The 17,455-nt window shown below is 43.1% G+C and overlaps 1 protein-coding gene across 9 annotated transcripts in view; it reads left to right on the plus strand.

Annotated features, from left to right (window-relative positions):
• nav3 (neuron navigator 3) overlaps positions 1–17,455 on the plus strand; it is a 284,512-nt gene that overhangs the window by 148,930 nt on the left and 118,127 nt on the right. The window contains exon 1 of one of the 9 annotated variants that reach the window (XM_064342431.1): positions 5,781–5,898. The exons of the other annotated variants lie outside the window; for them this stretch is intronic. The gene's annotated coding sequence lies outside the window, so the exon portion shown is untranslated. Of the gene's footprint in view, positions 1–5,780; positions 5,899–17,455 lie in introns of those variants that run through there. 9 annotated transcript variants of the gene reach the window in all.

Below are 17,455 nucleotides of genomic sequence, written 5' to 3' on the forward strand. Positions count from 1 at the left end.
TTGTGGTGGGATGGTGGAAATTCAAGCAAGAGGTATTGGCAGTCACTTAGTGAGTTCAAGAACTGGACAATTAGTGAAACTAAAGCTAGTGAGTTTGGCTGAAGCTACAAAGGGAAATGGGTCAGAGAACTGTGGGCAAGTTGTGGGATTTTGGAGTGAACCACTGGCAGGTATCCAGGAAAGATCGTGTGTGTGTGAGAGAGTATGTGTGTGTTTCTAAGAGAGCTTGTGAATTTGTGAAAGAAAATGAACTTGTGTGTGTGTTTGTTTGTGTAAGAGTTTTCTTGTGTGTGTGTGTGAGAGAGAGAGAGAAAGAGAGAGGGGCAGAGAGAGAGCATTAGATGTGTTTGTGTGTGTGTGTGTGTGAGAGAGAGAGAAAGAGAGAGAGGGGCAAAGAGAGAGCATTAGATGTGTTTGTGTGTGTGTGATACTAGGTACAGCAAACAGTCTGTGGGAAAAACTACTCTGCATTGTTTCCAAGTTCCTCTTTCGCCTGCTTTGGACCACATGGAGCAATTACAGTAATCCACACTGGGCAACATGATCGTACTGCCATACTCTCTCTGAGAGAAATTTATGTGCAGGCTTGGTTCTGGTCCACTCTGCTTGAGAGTGTTATAACTCTGTTTACCCCCTTTCATCAAGCAGTTTTCAGGGTTTTTAATTGTTTTGCAGAAGGCCACCGCCTCCCCCCACCAAAAGCTTTCATACCGAGGGGTCAAACTTCACAATAAAACAGACCTCTTCTGCTTGGGTGGAGTGACATGACTCCCTCATTTACTGTGGACTGTTGGACAAACTTCTGAGCGCCATTTTGAAAGATGTCATCCACTTATAAATATCTTATTATTTTGTAACAGCTTCAATACAGCGTCGAAAGGGATAAAGCCCATTAATGATGGAGTGAGAATGAACGCATTTCTGTAGCAAAACGATGCTGCAACTTCAGGGTGGTAAACAAAAAGCTTTGCTCCGCAGATGTGCTTGTTTAGCAAAAAGAGAGAGAGAGGCTCAACCACATCCTCTCTCTCACCGAGCAATCCCCCCCTTTCAGTCCTGTTCATCTAGCTAGTCCAGCCTTGGTATTAAAATAATTGCACCTTGGTTGCCAATACCCTGGACCCCGGCCCAAACCACCCCCCATCCCCCCACATCCCCCCGGACTCCCCACTCCCCCAAGTCAGTTACTTAAACTTGAATTCTGTTACAAACCCACCCTTTGTGAGAGGTACAGTATGGAGGAGATATTGTCAAGCATCGAGTTGCCAATTTGGCTCACCCCTATCCATAAAACATTGCAACATTTACAAAGGAAATGCACAGAGCAGCTGTCCAAGTCCAAGAGCGAAAGAGCGCGTTGAGCTCCGTGTTTCTGAATGCTTTTTGGCCCTGGTTCCTTGTGTCAAAGCTGGACTTCCACACAATGATTACAAAGCACCATTTTACTGGGAAAAAGGTCTTTGATCACGTTTTTTTTTTTTGCTCTGTCCAATTTAACATAACTTAATGGCTCAATCAAATAATTTTATTGGCTATGTATGTATTCCCCCAGTGTACTTTTCAGATTATGGTGAAGTGGAATATTTATTGAGCTCTATATACTCAACTATAAAATGTGATGTAAAACTCACAGAAATGTAAAAAAAAAAATAATCACGGTAATGATTAAGACATTTATGTCAAGAGCAGAAGTTGAAGAGAAACCAGGTAATACAACCATTTGAGATGACAATTTGAAACCTCTGCTTCAAAAAACAAATGTTTCTCCTCATGCCAAATATTTGAAAAAGATACTGACCCTTTTTTTGGTCCAGGAAATCCATGTTGGCAGTGTGGGTCACTGTAGATTATGACTCATTATAATTAGATTAATACAGGGTAGCATTAGGGCAGAGTCTCTTATAACAAACATGACCTTCCAAAGACACTTCTGTAAAAATTGTCATTACCTTACTTCACCTCTTTTTTTTACCATCTGTGTCTGTTCCTTTTTATACCATAGTTATTTCTTCAATTAACCTCTTATAAAAGGGATTTTTTCCCTCGAACCTTCAACCCTTCATACGCTTTCATATTGTTCATTCTTGTATTCTGATTCACACATTCGGTGAACAGAACTTAGCATTGACTAACAATGTCTGGCAAATGTTGATCCCAATAGCAGTGGCAACAGTAGTGAAAAAAATATATTGTAATAGCGATATGAACAGTGTTAAAGAAGATAAACAGTATGAGTATTAATTTAGAGAGCAAGTGTATCGTAGTTCAAAAGTGACATTTTCCACGTGATAATATCGTCAAAAAAATATGTCCTGGTATGAATGCTGGATTTGTCCATCTCCACATTTCAATACCTAATGAGGAAGTTCACCTCTTACAAATTTAACATCGTGCCGTCCCACTTGTAGGTAAATAAGCCATGCTAAGCTCCTATGTTTGGCTGTTTGGAGCCATTTTCTCACTCTCACTATTTTAACAATTTCTGTATTTTTGACTCTGTGGTTTTTCTTGTGGAAATGGTGTGAGAATAGTTGGTGCTCTTGTTCTTGTCGGATATTTCTACCTCAGTTTTAGGCCATTAAGCCATGATAAGCCACATTAAGCTGAATGGTTCCTTTTCAATTTCAGTAGTGTGGCTTGACTGATTTTTTTGGACTACCTTCATGATTTCTCACTTGGGATTTTCACCCGAGAGTCTCCTCCTACCCCCTTGTGCCCAAATGATTATATTTGTTCTTGGAGTTGTCCTTCTCTAAGCAGCATTATTTGTCTTAATTTGTGGAATTTCCTGTCAAGCAGACATGAATCATTAGCTTTGTTTTTGCACCCCCCCAATCCTTCAACATAGAGAGGAGGCTCCTGATTGGCAGGTGGGAGATTTTTTTTTTATAATACGGGACGGCTCGTTTTGGCTTGCCCACCTGCCTTCCCAGCTCCAAATTTCAACCCCTTTTCTTGTGTCCGGTAGATGGATGTCACGAAAAAAAAAACAAGTCAAATTGCGAGGAGTTTGGTAACTCAAAGATGAGTCGCCTCAGATACTTGAATATAACCTGCATGCACGTGAAGCTGACTTTTCGGAAGAAAAACATGAAGTCAACGCAAGAGGATTCACAGGGTTTGAACTCCGGAAGGTTCAGCGACTGGAAATGCGAACCCCGTGACATCATCAATCTTTTTTTTGTCTGTTTATTCATGCAGATGCCGTCCTCAAAGGAGAGTCGGCCATTGCGGAACTTGGCTTGTTAATGGGAAAGTAAACAGGAAAGTAAACAGGAGAGTAAACAGGAGGAGAGGGTGAAAATAAAGCCCCAGTTTCGCTGGAGATTTTTGCACAACAACAGGAAAAGCTCCGTACAGTCAGTCGTGTTCGTAAGCGCACGCGGTCCCCTCTTACTGTCGGTCCCCGAGCCGGCTTGGCACGGGTCAGCCTGGCTGGATTAAGAGGTGTTTTTTTTATTTTTTTATTTAAAGGAAAGGGTACCTGTGGATTTCCATAGCCTGCCGGGTTAGGTAAGTCGTGGTCTGGGCCAACTGCATAATGGCAGACAGTATAAACAGATACAGGGCCACAATTCAGTTATTCACATTTTTTTTACCCTTTGTGGTCCCCCAAGGAACAAACAAGTGGGAGTTTACCATCGTGATCGTCGTCACTATGAATTTATTATTATTTTTTTTTTTACCATTTTAAAACTGCCCTTAAAACAAGTGACAACAAAGCAATGTGGATGTACAAGTTGTTCCGCACCCACCACTTGTCCTGAGGGAGCACTGAGCAAATTGCTGTTGATTTTTCTTCCTCCGAATCTCATTGGTCAAGATGAGATTAAACTGGGATCCATTCACAAAGTGAAGGCATCTACCTTATCTCGCATTCTTGGCTCTGTAAAAGATTAGCCCAGGAACTCCCTCCTCTGCTTCAACTCAAGCCCCTTGGGGACCTTTTAAACAACTTGGTTGCAAACGCTAGAATTGACAAGCGGCCATTTTAAAAAAACATTAGCTCCAAACAGTGATTGCTTGCTTTCCTGATGCTCGTTGACATGCAGAGGTGTGTAGCCTTTCTCACGCTAGATTGGCAGGTCTAGCATTTCACCTCATCTGGGTTAATTGCTTTTGGCTCTGTTCTCCCTGCGTGCGTGTCTCTCCTGTAAAGTTCCTGCGCGCGTTCAGACAGAGCGGCTCTTTATTTGCGCACAAACAGGGCCCAGATAAATACTCAGGTTGTTATTTCAGTCCTCTGCTATCAGAGGGTCAATAGAGCCTTGATTTCAAGCCGCAAGTCAGTCGTGCAGTCGATTGCGGCCCTCATCTCTGTTTGTTATTCAGTTAGCGCATAATCAGGTACGTGAGAAAATCACAGCTCAGTGTTTAGATTTCTTTGTCAACATGTATTGTGTATTTTGGTAGTGAAATGTAGGGCTAAACTACCCATCAGATTTATACTGCCTTCTTGCTAGCAATAGCTAAGGACAGAGCCGAAAGGTTGCAGGTTCAATTCCCAGGTAGGACACGTACTGCCGTTGTACCCTTGAGCAAGGTGCTTAACCTGCATTGCTTCAGTATATATCCAGCTGTATAAATGGATGCAGTGTAAATGCTGTGTAAAAAGTTGTGCAAGTCGCTCTGGATAAGAGTGCTAAGCTAAATGCCTGTAATAATAATAATAATAATAATAATAATAAAATACCCGAAAGCTAACGTGTAGTGGACTGGAATATGTGCATGGACATGCTGTAGGTGGCTGTGTGTGTGTGTGTGTAAGAGAGCTAACAGAAGACCAGGGACAGATACCTCCACTCTTGCACTTTTACAGCTTGTAACCTTCCTGCCAGCAACCTGTCAGTAAAATAAACAGCATCGGGGGAACAGTGCTTGTTAGCCGGGGACAATAAGACCTGACAGCTCCAAGCTGAAATTACAGTCCACACATGGGAAGGTCCTGGAGCTCGAGTCTGATGTATAAAAAAAGAAACTCTTTTTTGTCTAACAGGGCATCTGTATTCTATGCTGGTCCTTACTGAGAGACAGAAGCCAAAAGAAAATAGTTTGCTCCTCTTTGTCTGTTCTGTGCTGTACATGCCAAGACAACAGAGGAGGTTTAAGATGAAGTGTCAAAGGCAGTCATTTAAAAGGACAGGAGCACTGATGAAATGCTAATTTGCAATGTGTTTGAGGGTAATGGGACTAGTTTCGTATGAACAGGAGAATAAAGAGAAAATGAACCTTTTATGCATAGGACTAAAAATATTCACCCATGTGACCATTTTGGTAGTACATCTGAATTTTAACATCCGGTGTCCCTACCGAGCCTCATAGTTCAGCATTGACTTGAAAGTTAGAAAGCAAAATATGACTAATTATACAAATATGACCAACGGTTCTTTGGTCACAATCGAAGATTCAATTGCCATCCCTCCTTTTGTATAATGGTTTATTATTATTATTATTATTGAAATAACGTTTTCTCAAGCTTCAACTTAAACCGAGCAGTGCTGGACCTTTTTGCGGGTGCGTTTGTCAATACCGAAGCGTGCCAAGACGGAACAGCGCTCGGGACACACAGTTTACGAACCTTTAATTAAAGCGGAAGACCGTGACAAATAAGCATCGGCACGCGAGCCAAGTTTTAACGGACCAGTGTACGTGACGCCGCCTCGCTGCTTCGGTTCTCGTGAGACTCCACAGAGCCGCGCTTCTTGCGGTCAGCGTTCGCAGCCTTCGCGCAGAGGCATCCAGAGTTCAGCTTGATTCAGCGCGTTCAATATCCGCGAGGAAAATTGATGATAATCGCACCGCTGGCCAAACCCCCTTTGATCTGTCCCTTGCCAAGTTTGGAAGCCGCGGTGTCCAGGAAAACAACACAGAAATGCCTTCCATGGAGATTTCACTCAGGTACCATTGAAAGCACACTGAGCTAGATGATCCCACTCGTCATTAGAAGACTAGCGTGTCTTATCAGCAGCTTACTAATGAAAGTTTATTATCATACACATAATTACGCATTCCCGGGAGGTCTTATACTGTGTGGGGCAGCAGTTACTTCATTGCTATTTTAAGTTGCTAGGGCTTTGCTTGTTTTTTTTATTTTTAATTTTTAGATCAAGGGTGAAGGTAAATAGTGTGAATCATCCGTTAGCGCCTCTTTATGTAATGTGTGGTAATGCCTGATCAATTACTGTGCTGAGCTTAGCATAATCAATTATTGATGAACACAAGTCTTCTCTAATTGTAGCATGAGTTCAGTCCTCGAGAGAAAACGATTTGCCGGGGGATGGAGTGATTAAAATCACCATCAACAAAATTAAGCAGAGGAAGGATTTGGCAGATGGTGATCTGTGAAACAAGCCTGGCTAATACATTAGCGCCTACCTGTGTATCATGGTTCAGAGAGTCCTAATTGGGCTGAACTTGCAGACCTTCTGTTTAGTGAAAATTAAAGAGCAAGTCTGCTGTTGATATACAGTAGTGGCTCAAGTTCTTTTTAATGTACAGTAGTTGGGTTGGGCTGGTTTCCCGCCTGTTGGATTGTTGAATATCACTCAGAAGATCTGGCATTTGAACCTAATAGAGGATTCGGTGAAGTACTGTAGATGGATCAATACAGAAAGATGAATTCAGAGTACTGCAAGATACTGTATGTAAAATGCAGCGGTCTGTGCGTGCATACATTTTTGGGCGTAGTCCAGTAGCAATCATGTGTGAATGAACTACAAGAGTAACCAACTTTCATCCCATTCACATTGCAGCTGCAGCATTGGCTGAGATGGAAAACCGAAACGAATTTAGGAGAGCTTATCTTTTTATCAGAGGTGGAAAATACAGGTTCAGAAAGTACAAGTCCATCCCAGTGTTCTGTTCCAATCACCCGAATTTGCTAATTAGCGCAGTTCATCAGCCGGGAGGCAGAATTACGGTAATTAGTGGCATCGGCGGGGCTGAGTTCACGGGTGGAAGAAACGCACGACGGGACGTTTACTTTCTGACCCCCTGGACTTTCCGCCTCTGATTTTTATCGATCCGCTCTGTAATTAATTGCCTGTTATCAGATCTTGTTTGCAAGCACATAATGTTTAATGGCTGGGATGTTAAAAGGTGTACGGGGAGCTGGAAAAGCAGACGAAAGCGAGACCTGCTTCTGTTTCATTCTCCTTCTTACTCTTGTATTGACTTCTGCTTCAGTGCTATTGCCTGTTAGGTAATTAGATAATATTAGAAAACCTGTAACAAAGAACAAAAAAAAAAGAAATCTCACATGCAAAGTTCAGAGCTTACATAAATACAAATTCTTTACTGACAATATTTTTCCAATTGCACTTACAGAAGTGATAATGAAAACTGTACAGTTTTAAAAATGTTACCTGTTATTTTCCAGCCCAACTTTGCGCACGGACTCTTTGACAGAAGGATCGGAATCTGTTTGATTATCCTGCTCTCCTTTTTTTTCCTGTTATCTTGAGTTTCAGTTCTTCTGCAGTTACGGTGTGATCTTTGCAGATAAAGCGAGGTCCACTGATGTCACATTTAAGCTGAGTCTGTCAGACTCGGGCTCTTTGATGCTGTCAGTGTTTAGGGATCTCCAGGTACACACCTCCTACCTGACGAGCCAGTGGCAAAGCTAGTCAGATTGAATAATGGGCATTTTTCAGATTAACAGTGGTGCGTATGTGTTCAGCCGACTGCCTTTGTACTAGTGGCTGCAGTCATTTTGCTCTTCTTTTCATTATGGACGCGGGGTTGTGCAGCTACTGTGTGTGTGTGTGTGTGTGTGTGTGTGTGTGTGCGTGTGTGCGTGTGTGCGTGTGTGCGTGTGTGCGTGTGTGCGTGTGTGCGTGTGTGCGTGTGTGCGTGTGTGCGTGCGTGCGTGCGAGTGTGTGTGCATGTGGTGCGAGCGTGTGTGTTAACTAGATATGGTGTCACAAGCCATGCTAACTCTTCAGCCTGCTTACTGAACTCATTGTAATGCTGTGCTTACATATTTTTTCTCCCTGTAATTCAAACCCTGAAAACATAGCAGTAAACATCTCCTGTTAAGTTGATATGAGTATTACCATACTAGCATTCATATTACACAGTGCTGGCAATATTTTAGAATGTCCCTTTCAGAGAGCTGTTCCCTTTGGGGATAAACAAAACAAAACAAGTGGTCTGTAGTGGTAAATATCAGTCTTTCGTAACTGACACCATGAAAATGAACAGAGATGACTGCCTTCTGGTGTTTCAGCAGAAAGACTGTTTACACAACATTTAGATAAACTGCTCATGTTTTGGAACACATAGTGTTGTTTAATATGACACCCCTGTGTCTGCATCATGCATGGATCAAAAAAATCCTAAAATTACTTTTGTGTAGTCTGTGTTGGCAAAAATCAAATTACTGCCATATGCATTATTTTAGATATAAATGCAAACTATTATGAAAGCTAATTCCTCTGTAAAGATGCTTTCAACAAAATATCATCGCAATTTGAATGGGTCAGGACAATTTCCGTTTTTGCTTTGGTGCAAAATGGCTAAAAAATTGGAATAACTGCCGTCACAAGATTGACTGTGGCAGCTGTTGCTTTCAGGAAGGAAGATGGGGTTATCTTCAGGATGCTGTTAGCGGATGCTGTTGAATCACTGGGGGCGGGGCGGGGGGGGGGGTTGGGCGGGGGGCGAATCTGGGACAACTTCAACAGGAAGTCATCCCCTCGATTAGACTGAAGGCAGCGCTGGGTCTCCCTGATCTCGTCAGACACGCCAGGCAGATGTTTATCTGAGCGAACTTTCTCTGTTTTCAATTAGTCATGCCTTATCTCGGTAAGATAACGGGCGCTGTAATAACATTTAACAAAGCAGTGAGGGGAGATCTGTGAGAAGATGTGTTGTTTTGGGATGTTTAGACGTCAAGTTGATTGATTATTTAAGAGTGTTGTCGATGATGCAGGTGCAACATATTTGTCGTAAAACTTGAATGAAATGTGTAATAGGATGAGCTGCACTGTTGGTTTATTTTGAATATGATATACCAGATATGTTCATTCAGCTACAGGCACACAGTAAAATGTCCAGTGTTAATTCAATTCTAACAGAGTATGTGCGTATGTCCAATAGGGACCATATGTACTCTGTAAGAATTAACACTGGATGTTTTACTGTGCACCTGCAGTTTAGTTTTTAGGTATTGATAGGTAAGTGAAACAAAAAATCTCTAGTTTGGCCAACTCATGTTTTCTTTTTGACTGATCTACCTGAAAAGGAGCAACAGTTATCTCTGCTGTTGAAATGAAATTCACATGAAGATTGCAAAATGAAATCCAAAAGAACAAAAGGCGGAATTTCTGTCCATAAGAATGAAAAACGAACCTCAGTAAATAAAGTGTGGTGTGGTGTGAGGCTGACAGAGAAACCGCAATACGGGTTGGAAATGTATTTCACTTCAAGGGTTATGGGGCAGATCTTTCACAAAAGGCCTTACATGTGAAGGCACAGCAGACGGGCTTGGCAAAGCTGGAACTGTGCTTGCCCCCCGCCCCCCCACCCCCCCCTCCCAGGCTACGGCCTTCTCATCAAACCCTCTCTTGCTGTCCTGAAGGGCATTCAAGTTTTTATTCAGTCAAGCTTTTTCATTCTCGAAGGAGGAAACCTTTTTCTCAAAGGGTGAGGGAAGGCTTGCAAACCACAGTATTCTGTTAGTAACCCACCCAGCAAAATGTGCAAGAGCTCAATTTTCCAGCCGAAGATTCCTGCCTTTATTTGAGAAGGCTAATTTAGCTTTTCATCAGCAAAGTCAGATGGAAGAGGCAATGCAAATTTGTTCAAACATTTAGCCTGATTTAATACCTTTTAAATTGGAAGGGATGTCCGTTGTCCCTGTGAAACCTTCTTTTAGTTGTGAAAAATTAATAGTTCCTAATTGCTATCATTTGATATATTAAGCTGTCTTTTTTGCGCTCAAAGCAGTCAGTAGTTGATTAATTACTCTTATGGACTAAAAGCTTAATTTTTGAAAAGGTTTTCCATTGAGATACAGTACTTGAAAACGGAAGAATTGTAAGATTAATCTCTCAAAGTGAGAGAACGTTGACAGTCGACAAGAATCACAGTCCATGTACAGTGTTAACCTTTAACACCAACACAGTATGTGGCAGTGGTTTAGGGAATAATTCCACCCTGTCACTTCGGAAATATATAAATATAATATAAAAATATAAAATAGCTTGGTCAAATTGTAGAGCAGTTGCAGCAGTTACCTGGTCCAAATGTTTTATCGGTTTCTGTCAAGCATTTGGAGGGTATTTGTCCAAATACAGAGCAGTGCTCCTGCGTGGACAGGAATGAATCACAGATAAACCTTCTTTATGGAGCACTGCTGGATGAAGTATTTAACAGCTACGCCTTGTATATTGTGAAAAGAAAGGAGTGAATTCAAACCCGCGTTGACCTTGAAGCGGGACTTCCCCGTCCACCAGTGCGTTTAACGGTCCTAAATCAACAGACGGTACGCGCTGTTCTGAAACGGTTCCAGAGTTTCCTCCCTTTTTCCCGCTCGGGCCCTTTTAAAATAAATAAATAAATAAAAGTTGCTCGCATTCCCGTTCCGTCCTATCTTACGAGAGATCCCTGGATGTTTTTTTTTTCGGAGCGCTGGCTCATTCCCAGCTTTTCATCGGGTTGCATGAACGGGGCCTTTACACCTGCTAACCTCATCAGCCTGTCCCAGACACCCCTTCTGCTCCGCCCCCGGGTGGACGGGCCGTGTGATTGGCTGTCCGATGGCGGTGGACCGTCACCCGTGGCGTTCTCAGGGACACGCAAAACAATGGCGTCTTAAAGAGCACCCGCGATCTCTGCAGAACTCACTGTCTGGTGTGAAATGTGTCACTGCTGTGCCATCTCCGCAGAACACACACCGTAACCTGGAGACCCAGTGGACCCCAGCCTGGACCATAATCCAGTCTTCAATACCACCCAAAAATGAACAGACGCTTGCGTCTTCTTTACTGTGAAATTCCGACCCATGATGCATTGCAGTAGCCCTAGCCGTAGCTGTAGCTCGGGCATAAACATGTTCCCCGGTGTCCTGGCGTAAATAATCGGACGGTAAGCGAGAGCGTGATTCTTTCAGGGATGAAAGATGATTTGTCTCTGCTGACGCTGAGGAGAGTGGATTTTGTGCCCAACGTGGTGATGCGTTTTCAAAACGTTTAGAGACAGCACCGTCAGCTTTTCTGTCGACATACCGTGCATAGATTTTTTTAATTTACATTTCAAGCTTAAATGTGTTCCAGGCTTAAAGGGAAAGTGCTGATGTGCTGTAAGGACTTGGTAGTAATGACACAACAATGAGAGACAGAGACTTCCTACAAAAAGGCTTTCTTTGGGGCAGGGAATTCTGGGTAAATTTTCAGATCAGCGCTGACCTCTGACCTATGAGCTAAATGAGCGACTAGCCTCTGAAATAAATCAAATGGCTGAGATGTCTTTGATCACTGTACTGTGAATACTTATGTAGTTTACCCCCAATGCACATAATTAGCCTCTAATTAAATTTTTAATATGAATGTAAGAGTTCAGGCTCACATCAAACGATTTATGACTTTGATCAACATTTTTTGTTCCCTGAATTTAAACTTTACTTGGCCGAAATTCAAATGTTTATTAACAAATATATTCTACATAGATCACAGAACTTAAGTGGCTGATTAACTGCAGTATAAAAATTTTAATGTCTTTTCTTGTAAGATCCCAAAAGACCCCCCTCCCCCCTCAAAAATAAATAATAACATCCTTCCTTTTTAAATTCAGGATTCCAACTCAATGGCAAAAAAGTCTCACTGGCTTTGGATGTTGTTTGGAGCATTGGCTTGCCTGAAATAGGCTGGAAGTATTTGAATGAGGTTGCAATATAAACATGTCACTGCGTACAATCATAATTCGCCTTTGACATCACTTCCTGTTTGTCTCTTCCGTGATAACAGCTGTCCTTCTTATCGGTGAACTAATTTGACCAAACTACAACAGCATGTTGTGACTCAGTTGCCTTCCTCTCAGTCATCTGAGCTCTACGTGACTATTTATGGGAGTCTAGGGAGGTGCTCTCTGAAAATCAGTATTTTACCTGTTACTGTTTAACATTAGAACTAACAGGAATTAAATGGTTTTCAGTGGCCTTATTTGTTAAGTGCCTGATCCTACTGATCGTGCTTAAACGTTGGTATGTCCAAGAATGTACTTTCCCAGGGTTTTTATTTCAGATGGACAGGCTTGATGGATTTTTAAAAAATGTCTAACCGCTCCACCACCGTTGGAGTTAGGGGGTCTCATCCCGTTGGAAAGATTGTGTATAATACTCGTCAATCACACCGGCCAGACCCATAATTACTCCTGTGACCTTTGACCTCAGGGAGGGACCCACCAATGTGAGGAGTCCATTAGAGAGATGTCATAAATAGTATCGTTCACCGCGGGAGAGGCCTGCTAATCCATCTTAGCTGCTCCGTGTGTCTGGTGCACATCTGCAGTCTGTCCCCAGAAGATATGTAGTCATTATAAATGTTAATAGACCTTTACAGATCTGTGGAGTAGCTTGAGCCTTTGACACTTTTCAGAAGGGGAACCTTTCAAGAAATGTGGCAGTGTAAGACCAGGATTTCAAACCCTGGTAAGTCGCTATCTGAGGAATGGCTCACTGGCTGGTTTTCGACCTGCCAGGTGAAGGGCAAAAAGAACAGTGCAAGTTTTTTTTTTTTTTTTTTTTTGGAAACTGGCAAGTCTCTGTTCTGAAAGTTTTCACCTGGTGAAAGAGTTTTTTGTTGTTTGTCTGTTTGTTTGTTTCTTTGAATGTTGCTTGTCTTACTATTGTTTTTGGCTTTGCTAAGATTTGAAGTGAGAAGATTCATGGTCCTGGATCTTAAAGCAGGTAAACCATAGGTATTTTACCAGAGTAGTGAAGACACTGGGCTTGTTAGCCAGGTTTTGGGTCACTGCCTTTTCCTTTCAGTCAATTCAGGAAATGAATGAAAAAAAGTAATTTAATTAATTGAAAATTCCTCGTGGAACTTAATAATCATTTTACAAATTGAATTTTACTACTTTCCCGAATTGGCTCCATCCCTTTTGTAATGCAAGCAGACGTTTGGCTGCCCATTCACATTTCCACTGCTTAAAAAGAAAATCGGCCCAGGCTTCTGATCGAATGACTTGGTCACATGACTCAGAAAGAGCGGGAAGTGGTGACGCATGGGCTTGTAATGATCCGGCAGTCGTTGACATGGTCTGACAGTTAACAAAAGAAAACAGAACGGAGGAAACGCCATTCTTCTCCTGGATGACTCACGATGTGTCATCCACCAATGAAAGATGCTCACGCCTATCAGGCAGATGTTCTGCGCGTCCAGATGGGGGAGAAACCCGATTAAAATGTCACTTCATCATGTTAATATTTGGTTGGTTGAAGAAGTCATTTAACCCTGCTCGTGAATCAGCGGAGAATTTTAAATCGTCTTCTAGTGAATCTGTAAACACTGAGAGACTGGTATGTGGAGCTTGTTATGGAATGCCATTTTATAGCGGGCATATCCGGAATTCTGCAGATGATTGTTTCAGTAATGGGGAGTAGAGACCTTCACTTCCAGCCAGTAGAATTAAGAAGTGGCTGTGGGGGGATGGTAGAGGGTCAGATGGTCCCTCAGTAATCACATTTGGGGAGCCCCACGAATGTTCACGACGACGATCAGTGAAATATGTGCTTACCGTTAAACTTCCATTAGACGCTGAATCTCTAACAAGAGCCTCCGATAATAGCTAAAATAAGTCACCCTGTCAACAGGGAAGCAGCTTGTCAGCGTCCCAACGTAGCGCAGGTAACGCAGTTAGCTGCCTTACAGTGGTTAGCCAGCGTAGTGGTACCAGGAGCAATACCAGAGACGGTTTCCCATTAAATTTAAACAAGATGCTGTGAAGCACCATCTTGTCTGGAAAATTAGAGTGAAACACAACGCTGATTACCTCGGAACAGAACCCGGGGGAGTGTAAAACGGGGGAAAAGGAGCAAACGTACAGTCACCTGGCAGGAAAATATTCCACAGCCCTAACAACGGACACAGACGAGAGTGAGCTGTGAGTTTGTGCTGCTTTGCAATGGCACCGCCCGTATCTGCAGATAGATATGCTACCCGTGGGCTGTAAATACAGACTACGGTAAATCCATTTTCAGTTCCATCCCACCCTTGCCCCCACCCCCCCCACCCCCCATTGTGAAGGCAAATTGATGCCCGTGCCTGCCTCTGAGTCCCCGGTACGGCAGTGCTGTCACACCCTGTTAGGCTTCCAGCCTGGGACTGTTTCAGTTCCGGTGGTTGATAAGCAGATCGAACGCGCCGTAAACATGCTACGGATAAAATGTGAACTCCGCGGAAGTCGCCCGCGATAGGAGAGCGAACCAACAAAGCGAAACGAAGTGTGCGTATTTTACCTTTTATGAAGTGCGAGATAACACGAAACTGTTTCTCGGGACAAATAACCTGATCATTCTGAGCACTTAAGCACGTAATAAGTAGTCTGGGGTGACTGCCAACAAGCACAATGGAAGAAGCATAGAGCCTAGGCTGTGAATGTTGTGTGTCTTTACTTTGTCCAGGTAGGTGGTGAGTTGAAGATAAATTTAGGTGTTTAATCAGAAGCACAGGTGCCTACACACTGCCAGCCCATTGCAGGGAAAAGGCTGTAGTTAATCTGGCTGTGGATACACCCTCTAATCGAGACAGACACAAACCAAGCGCTGGATTACCTCTTATATTTGAAAGATGTGTGTGCCGGTGTGGTAAACAGAACGTGCGCCCAGCCCACCGTTCTGGTACGAGTGTGAAAGAGAGTGGATGGGGTTGGCGGACGACACTGTGGAGGAGAGATACAGGTGGATTAACGCTGCTCAGGTGTGTGTGCCGCGCCAGTATGTTCTATAGCTCCCCCTACTGCAATCACCTGGACTATTACAGGTGTGTGGAAAGGTGTAGGCTACTGTACATCCACTAATACATTGTCAATATTCAAGTCATCCAGCCTGCTATTTTAATTGTTGTTTGTTCTCAAACATGCATGTTGTCGTCGTCGTCATTGAAAAATTGTATGTGTTTGTGAACCTTAAACCATCATGTCATAGTTCATAAAACAAGAACCACTCTTTATACACTAGTCTGGTCTTGCTTTAATGTGCATTACACTGAAGCATAACATTTGGGGAATGATTTAGATTCATTTCACTGCCTGCTTTAGCATGTTTAAAGTGGTGATGACCAATCCAAAGTGGATTCATTTATTTCTCAGTGAAGGAAAGAATATTTTATTTCACTTTTGATGCCGGTCTTGTGATTTTATGAGGAGTACATTTTTGTCGCTTTGTTGTTTAACACGTGCCATTGGCTCATGCTTTGGACTGAAGCCCGCTTTATTGGTCCCAGGGAAAGGTCACCGCCGCTGTCTCATCCAATCAAATCCTGGTTTGATCACAGGAAGCATTGGATTTTTTCACCCCATGAGAAGAACTTTGCTCATATTTGTGTCTCTGCCATCATTCCAGTATAATCAATATAGTCCCTGCTAATGTCAGCATGCATACATTGTTGTACATTTTGTGCTGTTCCTCAGACAAAAAAAACAAACAAAAAAACTCTTTCTCCAACCAATCAGAGAACTTTAAGGGCTGTAAAGGATTAAGCTTTGGACCAATGAAAACCTACCTGTGACACCTTTAATATGACAACAGTGTGGAGCAGTTGCCATGGCAGTTAATTCAAAACCAGATGGTTAAGTCAACCGTCAAGCGTCCTGTAGGTTTCCACTCCAACCCTAACAAAGCAGCCCTCATTCAACAGCTAGAGATCTTGTTCAGCCGCTGATTAGTTGAATCAGGTGTGCCAAATTATGGCTGAAGTGAAAAACTTCAGGATGGTAGATCACCAGGAACAGAGCTGGTTACCACTGCCCTAAAATGACATTCACCTAAACAGTGACACAGCATCTTTTCAAGAGGGTGTATATTACTGATGAATGAAATCCCATCTCTACCATCTCAGTTAGATACAACAGCTCCCTCTGCTGGAGACTACTGGTACCTGCATGTGCTAGGGCTGTCTGAACGGCGTCACTAGAGGTGAAGCTTCAGACGCAAGTCATTTTAAAAAGCTGACGGTACGAAATTAGATGAGTTTAAACTCATTACTGTCCCTTGTATCGTATCTGGGCAATTATAGCTTTAAATTACTAGCAGAGGGGGTTTGAACAATATTGAGCTACCGTCTGACCTAACACCTTGGCTTATTCATATCGCTAATGATAAGCTGAATCGTAAACGCAGCCACTAAAGTCATTATGTGGTAGGACCCTTGACCCCAGGGCAAATGGGGGGATCCAGAGACACCGGTTATTGGTAATGTATTCCGGGCGGTATAATTGGTTTTTATTTAATCAATAATGAGCTGTATTCAAATTATTCATTCTAATGAAGAAAGAAAGCGTCGGAGGTCCAGCACTGAGGAACGCTCAGGCGGACTGTGCTAAGTGTTTTCACCTGGGGATATGTGGGGTTGCCATGTTTGCATTGTGTCTCTTGTCGTGTTGCTTTGGATGCTGAAATGGGGAGGGAGGGGTGGAAGGGGGATGTTTAGCAGACGGCGCACACCTGGCAACCTTCTCTCCCACTTTGCTGCTCTCAAATTCTCTCAAATGGTGTGTGTTGTTATTATTGCAATTGAAAGACTTATTGAATTCATCATCGTATTCCACTTCAATCTAGGCGTACTGCTTTTTACCATGGGGTGATGTTTAGGTAGGGTGTCAGGTAGGTTACTGGGAATAATTGTTTTCTGTTGGCTGCTGTCTGAAATTTCTGCTCTGTGTGTACTGTAGGCACCAGCTGTTTAAGGAGACGTGATAAGTGAGGTTGGATGTGGCTGTGCTGTTCGGATTCACTGGTTTTCATTGTCTTATTTACTGAACCCCCACACTTAGCACTTTATCGCGCATTCAGGGCCAGGGCTTTGCAGTGTGAGGGAGTGGGTGTGGGGGTATGGGTGTGGATGTGTGTGCTGGTGTGGGGGTGGACAGGGTTGTAAGCGCTCACTGGAGTGGATTCAGTGAAGAGGGAGCAAGGGCTCACAATGGTCAGGCACAAAGCTCTGGCAGAGGGGGACCAGCTTGGAGCAGCTCCAAGAACTTTACAGCCTGCTCAGACTTTTACTGGCTCTAGTAAATGGGCGAGAACGGCGTCTTTTATTCTACCAAGATGCTTGCCTGTTTAATTATTGAAAACTGGGAAGCCGTGGCAAGCTAATGTGCGGAGTTTCTTTAAAGTGCCTCCCGCGTCTTCATGCTGGTGCTGTGTGGTAGCGGGCAGCTAATTGGCTAAAAAATGTTCTCTCCTTTAATGTGTGGTGAGTGTTCTGGCGCAAAAATGGCTGCCATGCATCAT

Source organism: Anguilla rostrata, chromosome 7 (assembly GCF_018555375.3).
Source record: "Anguilla rostrata isolate EN2019 chromosome 7, ASM1855537v3, whole genome shotgun sequence".
In the NCBI taxonomy this organism is placed as follows: Eukaryota; Metazoa; Chordata; class Actinopteri; order Anguilliformes; family Anguillidae; genus Anguilla; species Anguilla rostrata.